General features: G+C 40.3%; 1 long non-coding RNA gene across 1 annotated transcript; it reads right to left on the bottom strand.

Moving 5' to 3' along the window:
* Positions 1-719: 719 nt before the first annotated feature.
* LOC111768496 (uncharacterized) lies at positions 720-11,615 on the bottom strand. Its single transcript, XR_002800897.2, has 3 exons — positions 11,498-11,615; positions 2,208-2,399; positions 720-879 (listed from the first exon to the last, which is right to left on the bottom strand). It is a non-coding gene; the product is annotated as an uncharacterized lncRNA (long non-coding RNA).
* Between the last annotated feature and the right edge of the window lie 1,074 nt (positions 11,616-12,689).

The raw sequence follows: 12,689 nt of genomic DNA, 5'->3' as shown, positions 1-12,689 counted from the left end.
CCCACTGTCTGTCCTGAGTCAGTGAGGAGGAAGGCCAAATTGACAACATTGGGATGATGGGAAACCCAGGCTATTTGTCATCCACAATTCAGATCATATGATATATTTTGAGATTTCTCCTGACATAGTTTATATTGGAAAAGTCTTGAAAAGTCTTCGCAGTGTAACAGTAAAATCTGACAGTGAGAGAAGCCTGTTACTTCTTTTCTTTCTTTAATATATATAACTTTTCAAAGATAGTGTTAAGGGTTTACCTATTTTGATTTACGGGAATATAAAGACATTGTAAGAGAAGTTAGGTGAGAGTATAATTGGAAGTTTTCTTGCTGTCTCATGATGCTTCCTACGTTAAGTGACTTTGTCAGATAATTTCTTCTGTGGAGTGAGTGGCTTGTGGGGTGGCCATTCAGAGGAAGCGGTGCTGAAGGAGAGACATGGCGGATCCGTGCAAAGGGTATTCTCTGCACCTTAAAAAGTGTATGATGAAGAATGTATTGTCCTGGGTACTAACAAATTACTACAAAAGGCAAATTCTTCATAAGGAATTCTGATAACTGTTTACTATAATATTTGGGCTTGAATTACTTTTATTCTTCTGCATTATGAAAAATATATCAATTGACATATTTAGTATACGCTTTTTAAGCTGTGTGGAGAAAAATATAAGGCTCCTAATTCAAGAGGAATGAGAATAAAGCAAATAAAATCAGTCTATGGAATGCTTTGAAATAAACAGATTTACTTTAGGCCAAGAGACAACACTTTTGTTTTCAGTGTTACAACCCAGGCAGTTTTGAACATTTGGTGCCAACTTTTAAAAGGTGTTCTTCATTGATTCTTGGCTAAACTCACTGAGTCCATCAGATAGCATGCTTTTGGCTGCAAGTAACAGAATATAGTATTAAAAGTGGATTAAACAATGAGAAGAATTTCTATGCTCAGAAACAGGAATGTTGGAAGTAGACAATTCCAGAATTTGTTAAATCCGTGGCCCAGAGATGATGCTAATGATCAAAGTTCTTTCTGTCTTTCCATTCTCCCAACCTCAGATTGTTGGCCTTTTCCTTCAGTTTGCTTCCTCAGGGAAACAAGATGGTTGCTGTAGTCCTAGATACCGTGTCCTCACACAACCATGTGGAGAGACAGAGAAGAGGAAATTCTCCTTAAGTGTCTCTTTTGTCAAGGAGGAACATTTTTTTCAGAAGCTCTTTAGCAGATTGCCACCTAAGTCTCATTGGCCTCACTGGGGTTGTATCACAGCCGTTGCCTCAGCCAATCACTTGCAAGACAAATAGAATCACCAAGAATAGCTTAGATTAATTGAGACATTGTGCATATTAAATTTTGATACAACTGTTTTCGTTCTGGGACATTTCTATATGCAAAATCCACATTTCCTGATCCTAAGAGAATAACGTTAAATTTAAAAGATAATTATTATTTAACGAAAAAAGTTGTTTTAAAAAATCGTCTAGTATCATGACACTTAACACTATCCCTGCATTGAACTGTCAGCCCCCTGAGAGAAGGAGGTTTCCATCCTGTGTGACGTACCCCAGTGCATGGAATCATGCCTGACCAGTGGGAAAAGCTCAATCAGCATTTGTTGAAGGAATAAATTCCTGCTCCATATCCATCCCAGAGCCCCACTGGGTCCCTCCTTGTGTCCTGATTCTCTCATCCATGAACTTCTCTCTCTCCCTGATCCATCCTGAAGTCCCACCACGTGCCTCAACCAATATCTGAGCCTTATCCATTACTTCCTCCATTGCTGAAGTCCTGTGCATTTCTCTGCCCAGCTCCAATGTAACCCCACCCCCTCTCCAAAGCTTCTCCAGTTATTTCCAAGAGCCATTGATGGTATCTCAGGTGTCCATGAACATTTCTCCCACATCTCAAAGTCTGCCAGCCTGGTGATATGTCCCCTGTGAAGCCATTTGGGAGGGGTGCCTTGCTATGGCCACAGAGGCTGGTACTCACCCCCACCAAAAAAAAAGAATCACTGATGCTTGTACTGAGGGAGCTGCCTGCCAGCTCTCAGGTCTGTAAGCCCTCGCTCAGTCTATCAAAGTGGTGCTGGATTTCCCCAGGGGTTCTCACGGCTTCAGGATCACACAGTGATCTTTGCTCTTGGTAGAGAAAACAAGCAGGCTCCGTTTCTCAGGGTGGCACAGTTTCTCATACAATCACCAAGTAGGGCTTCTTACCTTTGTCGTCTTCCAGAGTTCTTCAGTTTCTTCCTGGGAGACTTAAAGCCCCGGCATGAGTCCTCAGGCTGGGGAGCAGACACCACAATATTGATTCTGTTTCTGTTGCCCCTTGTGAGAACTCAGTATCTTTCCATCCTCTCCTTCCTTCATTTCCTACGACACAACTGCAGGAATTCCATATAGCCTGGGCTGGGAACACCAACAAACACACTTGTAATTCTCCATTTTCTCCCTTCCTAGAGGAATATAAGGTGCTTACAGCACAAAGGCCTATAATGAGTAGAAGGTGTTAGAACCACCTGGAGGAAGGACTTGATCCCTTGCAATTTGGACGTGTCTCTCATTCCACAGTTCTGTGATTTGTTTGTAAGCAATGCTCGCGTGCCACCGTGGGTGCCCTGTACACGTCCTCTCAGTATTTGCCTCTATAAGCTCCCAAAGCTGCTTCTGCAAGCATTGCCACCTCTCTCCAGAAGGCTCTTCTTCTGGTTGCTGGAGGATGGGTGGCTTGGCCACACGGCAAGCTGAAGAGTTAAAGACCCTAGAAGCAGCTCTCAGCAGGCCGATGAGGAGTTGGCGGATAAACATCTGACCTCCTCTGCCCCTTAGTTGGATAATTCTGAGGGGTGTTCCACACTATCTCGCACAGTTCTCCAGGAGCTCTGGGTCTCAGTCGTCCAGAGTGATTATCTCCTTGATAATGCACACTTTATTGGCTTTTATCTCCTTGTTGTGTCACTTCCCCATTCCCTTACCAGAGTTTCCTGGGATCATGTTCCAGATACTCTACTTGCATTCAAATCCTGACATCAGGGTCTGCTCTGGGGGAACCAAATCAAGACAGACATTGAAGGATATCAAGTCTATCAGGGTTAATTAAAAAAAACCCTCACTTTCAAACTTACTTGAATTGCTACTGGTGTTATATCCCCAGACCAAATTCAAGGGAATTCAGGAGTATAATTTCTCTGTGTTAGTTTCGGTAAAGGGCATGAGATATTTTGGAGACAAAAAACAAGACAATGTGAACGTGAATATTTCCAAGAATAATACCTTGAGTTTTTAGTGACATTTTCTCCCTTGTTTATAAGACGTATTCCTACAATATAAATGTACAGGAGGTTTTCTTTAAAAATTTTGACTTTCTTATGTAGTGCTTCTGTTGTTGACAGTAACTCCAACTGCCTCTTGTTTGGTACTGAAGTTCATACAACAGACTATGAGCCAAAGTTAGTGATTAACTGTTTTGAAAGAATCTCCCAAAATACACTTGTTTGTAATATGTCTTGCTTTTGTGTCTCAGGTGTAAAATAAGTGGCATTTTATGCTCGATTTGCCTTTTGCAAGCGATATGTTACATGCAGTGGGACTTAAGTGTCTTTGTAGGACTCATATTCAGAGTAGTCGTTCCATGCATTGCCATAATCCTGGTTTGCCCGGAGGAGAGGCTTTTCATTTCCCATCTCTACTTTTATCCGGGTCACCATGAAAATGCCCAACTTCCTCCTGGAGTAGACTGATTCCATTTTAAATATAACAATTCGTAAATTATATATTATCATTCTCTGACAGTAACCTAAACTAGATTTTCCCTTTTGCAGCTCTAGAATGACATTCTTAAATAATTCCAAGTGGTTTGAATAAGTTAACCTAGCTCTATTGCTTTCTTTCTTTTTCTTTTTTTTTTTTTGGTGAGGAAGATTGGCCCTAAGCTAACATCCATTGCCAGTCTTCCTCCTTTTGCTGAGGAAGATTGGCCCTGAACCAACATTGGTACCCATCTTCCTCTATCTTGTATATGGGATGCCACTACAGCATGATGAATGGTGCATAGATCCGTGCCCAGGATCCAAACCTGTAAACCCTGGGCTGCTGAAGTAGAGCATGTGAACTTAACCACTATGCTACCAGCCTGGCCCCTTCTGCTGCTTTCTTTTGGGGGTCTAAGTTGGAGATCAAAACAGCTTATTTTAACACGGTTTGCTGTGCCTTTATTAAATTATATACATGTAAATATATATATATTAAAAGTTATTTTAAATTAGATAATGTACACAATAGGTGCCCCAGTTATATGCTTAATTCCTGAGCATTACCCTCTTCCTGCCCATGGGAATGAACTTCTGACTATGAACTGAAGGGTTAGCTGAGATGCCCTATCTCAAATACCCAAATCTTTGACTCATGAAAAGTCCAGTGCCCACCTCTGGGAGCTTCAGTTGTCATGCTTGTGTCAGGCATGGAATTCTTACCTCCCCTGAATCTGTTCACTTTAGTGGCTTCTCTGGCCCTCCTTCTTAGGCTACTGCTGTTGTGTACTTAATTGATGCAGACGTTGAAACCAGCAAACAGTTAGCCATTGATGATTAAGTAGCTAGGAACTAAAGGTTTATTTCGGTTTTGCAATTACTGCTTATAGCTTTTAGTTGTTCCCCCGCCCATTGTAAACTGTGCTGTGTAGGCAATATGCTATCTGACTCCCATTAGATTCCTATAGCTAACATCTCTCTGGAGCCTGGGTCACCATGGTAATGGGTGTTTGAGTTGCTTTTTAGGAATTAGAACCCCTTGTCCACTTCGGGCTGGTTGAAACCACCAACCCATCAACTGGGCCCATGCAGATGTCCGATAGGTGACCTTTTGACATCAAGAGACTAAAAACTCCACCCTCAGATTACGCTAACGCTGCCATTTTGTAAGCATGCGTCCTAGGAAGAGGCATGGAGTCTGACTATGCGCAGATCACCAATTACCTCACCTCTCTTCACCTCCAATCAGCTATCTCCACATTTCAGACCACCTTGACGCCTTACCCCATAAATATCCCCGAGTCCCCGTTTTTGGGAAATCGGATTTGAGACTCATTCTCCCGTTTCCTCACTTGGCTGCCTTGTGATTAAACCCTCTTTCTACTGCAATCTCATTGTCTTGGTGTTTGCCTTTCTCAGTGACTGGCAAAAAAGATCCTGGTTCAGTAACAAAATGAGACACAGCCTCTGTCCTTGGTTCCAAGACTCCCCATGCTTCATCCAGATCACAGTTCCTTAAAATACTCCCTTTGTTGTGTGTGGCTGACTTTTTGAAGATTCAGGGCAATAGAAGGCATTTACATCACAGAAACACAATCACTTTATATTAGCGTTTTATTTTTTTATTTTTTTATTTTTTTAAAGATTTTATTTTTTCCTTTTTCTCCCCAAAGCCCCCCGGTACATAGTTGTGTATTCTTCGTTGTGGGTTCCTCTAGTTGTGGCATGTGGGACGCTGCCTCAGCGTGGTCTGACGAGCAGTGCCATGTCCGCGCCCAGGATTCAAACCGACGAAACACTGGGCCGCCTGCAGCGGAGCGCGCGAACTTAACCACTCGGCCACGGGGCCAGCCCTATATTAGCGTTTTAGACATCTTTATGTGTAAATGTAATTTAGATAACCCCCTCCCCTGGGGTATTTCCCTGCTCACACCTCCCTCCAAGGTGCTCTATAATCACTCTGTTGATTTTTCCTGACTCTCTTTTCCCCCTCTCATCAATCTCAGCAAATCAAGCTCAAATTTAGTTCATTTCATTGAGAAATTCAACTGGGCTTTTGTTCTCTCTGTTTCTGGGGGTCCATCTCTTCACACCTAAATGGCCCATCAAGGGATTTTCCTAAGCAAAGACAGTTCCCTCCCCAAGAGGAATTGTGATGCCAGCTCTTAAGATAATTGATTTTCCTTTTACCCTGCTACATCGTACTATTTCAAGAGCTTTGTCACTGGTCTTCTCACATCCTGCCTTGCTCCAAACCAGTCTCTGCATGTTTCTTAAATGTCAACTTGATCTTCTCAGTGATCTTCTGTTGAAAACCTTCCCATTGTTCTCATTGCTCTGTTGCTCAAAGCTTTCCTTCATGGTGCTGTCTGCGAGAGGGGAATAGCAGCCACAATAGGAATTTCTCCCAGAACCATCTCCCTAAAGAACAAAAGACTTAATCTGCGGTGAGGTAACAACAAGGGGTGCCTTAGTGGTGGAAGACGTTGTGGAAACTCATTGCAACCGAGGGAAGAGAACAGAAAAAACCCCTCTACCTCTGGGGGAGGGGCATGCATGCAGTCAGGCCCAGTATATAGCTGGGGGACGACCAGGGGAAGACTATGTAAAGCACCTCCCCCTCAATCAGACCCAGGGAAGCTGGCCTGCCTAGAATTGAGGATTAATCAGAGCATAAGACAATGCCCTCCCCTCTCCCTCACTCAATACCAGGTTAACAAATGTCAAGTTATAATAACAGTGGAATAAACCTGGGACAGCTGCAGGAGACAGATTCTCCCTGGAGAACAGTACAAAGGGAAGACCCAAATCCAAGAGGGAAATGGACTTTGAGGAAATAACTTCTGGCACGCCAACCTCAGTCTGAAGAAAAGAAACAACTAGCAGAATTTGAAGCCTGAGGTACAATGAGAGTAACCATAGCAATAACAATCTTGCACCCAGACAACTCCTGAGTAGGTCACACAGCTTCAACACCAAAGGCCTAGGAGAAGGAAAGATGTGCTAATCTCCAAGCATAAAAATTTTTTTCCTCAGTATTTACCATTTTACACCAGATGAGCAGCTTTCAACAAAAATTATGAGACACAGGCAAAGACAAGTAAAAAAACACTCAGAAGAGACAAGGTCATCATCAGAACCAGACTCATATATGACATGGACAGTGTGCTATTGGCAAAAAGACAAACATGTAGACCCGGGAACTAAATATGAAGCTCAGAGTTGAACTCACATAAATACAGTCAACATACTTTTAGACAGAAATGCAAAGGCAATTTAATGGAGAGAAGATGGTCTTTTCAACAAATGATAAAGAAAAAACTTGATATCCATATGGGAAAAAAAAAAAAGGCTTGGCACATACCTCAAACATTGCACAAAAATAACTCAAAATGGATCATTGACTTAAATATAAGATATAAAACTATAGGGGCTGGCCCTGTGACCAAGTGGTTAAGTTCGTGCGCTCCGTTGCAGGCGGCCCAGTGTTTTGTCAGTTCGAATCCTGGGCGTGGACATGGCACCACTCATCGAGGCATGCTGAGGCGGTGTCCCATGTGTCACAACTAGAAGGACCCACAACTAAGAATATACAACTATGTACCGGGGAGCCTTGGGGAGAAAAAGGAAAAAAATAAAATCTTAGGAAGATATAAAACTATAGAACTTCTAGAAGAAAATCAATATGACCTTCGGTTTGGCAAAGAGTTTTTTAATCATGAAATCAAAAGCACAATCTAAAATCAAAAAAATTGATAAATTGAGCTTTATCAAAATTATAAACTTTTACTTTGTGAAAGACACTCTTAAGAGAATGAAAAGAAAGACCACAGAATGGAGTAAAATATTTGCAAATTACCTATCTTATAAGACGTTTGTATCCAGAATATATAAAGAAATCTTAAAATTCAACAATACAAAAACAAACAACTCCTTTTAAAAAAATGGGCAAAGATCTGAAGTGGCACCTCACCAAAGAAGATACATAGAGGGTGGAATAAGCATATGATAATATGTTCAATGTTATTAGTTTTTAGGGAAATGCAAATTCAGATCACAGTGGGAGTACATTACATTAGAATAGCTAAAACAAAACAAAACCAATAGTTCCAAATGCTGCTGCTAATGCAGGGCAACCGGAACTCGAGTCCTAGTGGAATGCAACATGGTGCAGCCACTTTGGAAGACAGTTTGGCAGTTTCTTATAAAGGTAACAGGCACTTGTCATCTGATTTACCAATCCTACTTTTAAGTATTTAACCAAGTAAACTGAAAACATAGACTCACAGAAAAACTTGTATGTGAATGTTTATAACAGCTTTATAGATAATTGCTAAAAACTAGAAACGCCCAGATGTCTTTCAATAGGAGAATGGATGAAGAAACTGTAGTAAATCCATAAAATGGAATACTGCTTAGCAATAAAAAGGAACAAACTCTTGATTCATGCAACAGTATGAATGAATTTTAAATGCATTTTCTTAAATGAGAGAAGCCAGATGTAGAAGTCTATATGTTGTATGATTCCGTTATATGACATTCTGGAAAAGGAAAAACTATAAAAATGGAAAGCAGATCAGTAATAGAGAAGTGGAGGAGGGTTTGACTACAAAGGAACAGCATCAGGGAATTTTGGAAGTGACATTCTGAATGGTATTATTATGGTAGATGTATGATTTGATGATATGATTTGACTGTACATCATCAAGAATGAATTTTGCTTACGCAAATTTGAAAAAATAACCAGGATGTCAGTGGGAGCCAAGACAGAATACAGACTGTGACAAACAAATGCATGATATAACCACTAAAAGTGATGAGGAAGAAAGAAGCTGACCCACATAACTTTGGAAAACAGTATTTTAACTAGATACTGTGAGCCGAACGACCCAAACTGTACACAAACTATTTAGTCCAGTTGATAAATTTGCCTCCCACAGGGGTATGGAGTAGAAACTCTGAAACTACTTTGTAGGTATACTAGGACTGAACAAAAGAAATAAATGTATATTGTGGAAAGCAAATGGAAGATTTCTCATTACCAGAGAAAGAAGTTCATAAATAAGCAGGGGGAAGGCTAGAAAGAACCCTGTGGTTCCAGATAAGATTTAGAGATGTCAGAATGAACTCAAGTTTGTTTTAATGTGTATACATTTAGAAATAAACATAAATATAAATACATATGTGTGTGTGTGTGTGTGTGTGTGTGTGTTCATTGGTTAGTATACATTCTCTAGGAGGGTCTAGTAGTAGTGACACCCCGGTAGCAGGAAACATACTTAGCTCCCAGAACTTGGTTTCTGAATACCATTCTCCAATAAAAGGAATCAAATCTCCTTGAAGAAAGGGCTGAGGCAGGGAAAATAGAAGATGCGACTAGAGCATCTTGTGCTTTCAAAAAGTAAGAAAGGGAGGAAAAAAAGTCAAAACCATACAGGAATCAGCAAACTTAAAGATATTCCAATGACTAAAGCTACAATAATTTGAAGAACAAAAATAAATATATTATTGGATTATAACCCAAAGGATAAAATACATATTGATGAGTCCATGTTTGTATAAATAAATAAGATAGGACACTTCTTCCTTACAGAGAAATTCCTCCTAATAAATATAATTAGAATCAGAGAAATAGAAAATTACCACTAGAACATTATAGTAAAAATTTCTGCAGGCAAGATATGCTGATGAATGCTAAAATTGGTGGGCAAAAGTTTAAGGAGAAAGTTTTGCATCACCAGAAGTTACCTTTCTCTAAAATGTTTATTGATTACTGTGCTGGTTGTAATCATATGTCCATGAATTCTTTGATACATCTCCCTCCAGGAGGTGGAGCTTATTTCTTCTCCCCTTGGGTGACAGTTGGACTTAGTGACTCACTTCTAATCCATAGAGTAGGGAAAGGGAAAAAGCAACTATGCAGTGGAGAAACCTGGCAGAAAACTATCTTAACCAAGTCATCATGGTTAACATCACCAAGAACAAAGCATATTGATATCACGTACCTCCTTATCTGATGCACTACAAAGGCCCCTCACCTCTGTAATGTTCTTCCCCAATTTCATAATTTCAGTCTAATCATGAAAAAATGTAGACAAACCCAAATTTAACCTGCAAATTGTCTGACCAGTATTTTTCAAAATGTCAAAGTCATGAGAGACAATGATAACCTGAGGAACTGTCACAGATTGGAGGAAACTAAGGAGACACAACTAAATACAACATGGAACTCTGGATTGGACCTTGAAATGGAAGAAAGGACATTGGTGGAAAACTGGTGACATCTGAATAAAGTCTACAATGTAGTTAATGGTATTGTATCAATGTTAATTTCTTACTTTCGATCATTGGACCATGATTACGTAAGATGCTAACATTAGGGGAAGCTGGGTGAAGGGTATATGGCAACTCTGCACCATCTTTGCAAATATTCTGTAAATACAAAAATATTTCAAAATAAACAGTTGTTTTCTAAAAAGGAAATATAACATTTTTTCAAATTTTGCACCTTTGATATCATCTAAATGTCAGCTCTTTGCTTCTTGGTCCTCAGAAACATCTTCAAAATGACTACAATGGGCTACTTTCTTTTTCCCAGAGAACATTGATCTTGCCCTTTGAATAATCTCAGCAGCAATGGTAAAAATAACAACAGTAGTTTCCATTTATTGAGTGCTTACTACATTCAAGGCCCTCTGCTGAATATTTTACCTAGATATCCACTCAATTCAGACTCTTACCAGTCCTATGAGGACATTCCATCCAATGTTATAGGTGTGGAAACTGAGGTAAAGAGAAGTTATGCCAAAGGCTGTATGATAAGCAGAAGTTGAACAAAATAGGATACAAACCGTTTAAAGACGCTTGGCTTCACAACCAGTGCTAATTATGACAATAATTAGAGTAATTAATATTTGCTATAGCATCAACTAATTTATTGAGTGCTATTTTGTTGAACTGCCTGTGAGGTAGTCATTTTTATTGTCTTCCTTTTATTGATGGGGAAACTGAACTCTGGAAAGTAAGCACCTTTCTAGGATCCAGAGCCAGCGAGCATGAGACTTCCCTCCCTTCTCCCATAGAGCTGGCCTCATTGTCTTTACAAAGATGTGTCTTTTCCTTCCACAACTGCCGAACTCAGGGGCTATACCGTATACATATTTTAAAATGATAAAACTGTGTTCTGACATTCATCCTGATTTCAAATTGCTTTAAAATCAAAGTGATTTAAAAATCCTTCCTGGTAAGTGCCGTGAGGCCCAGACTGCAGCTGTGGGAACACCACTGGGTCCCTGGATGTCATGTTAAGTGTCTCACATAATATTTCACATCATGATGCCACCTGAAATCTCCCCACCTACCAGCCTGTGTTGCAGGCAGTTTTTATCAATATAAACAGTTAGTACTCTTTATGTCACAGAGCCTTCCTTTCAAAAACCAAACAACAAAGCCATCCTGCAGAGGAATTTTCTTCCTACTTCCACACTCTGAAGTGAGCCCTAAGGTAAAAGCACCATCAAAGGCTCTCTCAGAAAAATAAATAAATAAACAAAGATACCACAAACAAGACAGGATGGCAGGAGGATACATTAAAAGTACTTTTTAGAGTTAACCAGCAGAGAAACTCCTGAGGCGGTAGGATAAGGATCACGTTGCCTCTGCTGAGGGTTCCCTTTCCAGCTTACTGCTTTCCAAAGTTGAGTCCTTGAGCTGAACATCAGGGAGCTATTTCGCACAGAAAGGGGCTGTTAAACTCACACTATGGCTGTCATTGATCTAGGTAAACATGCCTGGAGTCCCTCATCTTCATCTTAGTAGGGATGACTCTCCCGGAAAAGATTAGCCCATGGCCAAGTATAAGAAAACAATGGTACCATGTAACTCGGCAACCAGGTACCATGAGGCCAAGAACACTGAGGGTTGATGAAACCAGATGGGAAGGCAAAGCATCATGGGTATTGGAAACAGAACATATCTGAAAGCAGAACAATTAGCTATTGTTCACAAGTAGGGCTGATGAGAGCCTTTTTCAGTCCAATTTCTTATTTAATACCTCTCATTTATGAGTAGATAGGAAGGGAGTGTTTAAATGGAGGCAACCACATATAGCAGCAATATCTGTTTAGTCATTTAAAAAATATTTACTAAACACTCACCATGTACTAGGCATTATGCCAGATGCAGGAGTAGAAGGAATTCTAAGACATAGTCTCTGAATTTGAGGAACTCGTAGTCTGGTGGGGAAGACAGATTTGAAAACAAATAATTGCAATTCAGTATGATATGCCCCAATATAAAGGTGGGTGCCAGCTTATCAGAAGGATCCACAGAGGGTGGAATTTCCTTTACTGGAGGGAAGGGGATTCCAAGATTTTTTATAAAGATTTTTTTCCATGGAAATAGAAGTTATTGGTGTTCAACAATATTTGGTAAGATAGATTCATACACATCTGCAAGGGTGGTGTCATCTATTGTGAGACATAAAATTAATTTGAAATTCAGTTAACATTAATCTCATATTTACTGCTTCTTTTTGGCTATTTAACATAATTAAGCGAGCTCTTCTACACCATTAGCCTCCTAGACAGGTAAAAATCCTCCTGATCACCCCTACCCCATTTTTCCAGGCTTATCCCCAAATGCTCCATGTTTCCCCCTACGCCAAAGTGCCCATGCTCCTCAAATGTATTTCTCTGTGTCCTATCTCTGTGCTTTTGCATATACTAGTTCTTCTTCCTGGATTGTCTTCATAAACGCCTAATAAAATCCAATCCCCTCCTTTAGGGGTTCACCCAATATCACTTCCTCTGAGAGCCGCCTGTTGGAAGTTCGTCTTCCTCTCTGAACGTCTAGAGTGCATTGCTTTGGTCTCCTTTATCTCTCACACTTCCTCGGGTGACAGTTCTTTCTGCCTCTAAATTACACATGATTGCAGATCAGGTTCCATGTG

The sequence above is a fragment of the Equus caballus genome, chromosome 16, assembly GCF_041296265.1.
Source record: "Equus caballus isolate H_3958 breed thoroughbred chromosome 16, TB-T2T, whole genome shotgun sequence".
NCBI lineage: Eukaryota > Metazoa > Chordata > Mammalia > Perissodactyla > Equidae > Equus > Equus caballus.
This window is presented reverse-complemented; position numbering and strand designations above follow the sequence as displayed.